This window comes from Myotis brandtii, unplaced genomic scaffold (assembly GCF_000412655.1).
Source record: "Myotis brandtii unplaced genomic scaffold, ASM41265v1 scaffold1554, whole genome shotgun sequence".
In the NCBI taxonomy this organism is placed as follows: Eukaryota; Metazoa; Chordata; class Mammalia; order Chiroptera; family Vespertilionidae; genus Myotis; species Myotis brandtii.
In genome coordinates this window covers 412236-412853 of record NW_005355638.1, presented here as the reverse complement: position 1 = coordinate 412853, position 618 = coordinate 412236, and positions in this window count along the sequence as shown.

Below are 618 nucleotides of genomic sequence, written 5' to 3'. Positions count from 1 at the left end.
CCCAGGGTACAAACAGTTCTGAAAAGACTACAAGGGGGCGGTGAGCCCCTGAAGGCCCCCCCACCCGGCATACTAACAGCCTGTATCCGTCCCTCCCGACAGTTCCACAGCGGCAACATGCAAATGCAGGCACTGCGCCTGCTCTCCAGATGTCGGACACTGGCCGTGGCTCAATCTCGGTCAGAGTCCAGACTAGTCAGGTTGGAACCGACACGCCGAGAAACGTACAAGACAGGCAGGACCCCCGCAGCCTTCAATCACTGCAGCCGCACAGCCCAGGGCCCCGCCCCCTGCGGCCAGCCAGCAAAACTGCGCCTGCGCGGCAAACCTCAGCTGCCCCCATCAAAGATGGCGCCGACGCAGGCGGGGCTCCCAGACCGTCATAGTCCAAAGCGCCTGTGATGACAGCCCCGGCCCCGCCCCAATCTGCAAGTAACCAAAGTAACCAATCAGGACAGCGCCTGCCCAGCAAACCGCCCCTAGCGATCAGATTGCCAGGGTAGGCGGGGCTCCCCTAACCCATAGGCGTCACACCGCTTGGCTCAGCCCCTCGCAGCCCTTAGCTCCTCCCACGGCCACTGCGGCAAAACAAGCACCGCCCCCAACGCGGCAAGGATG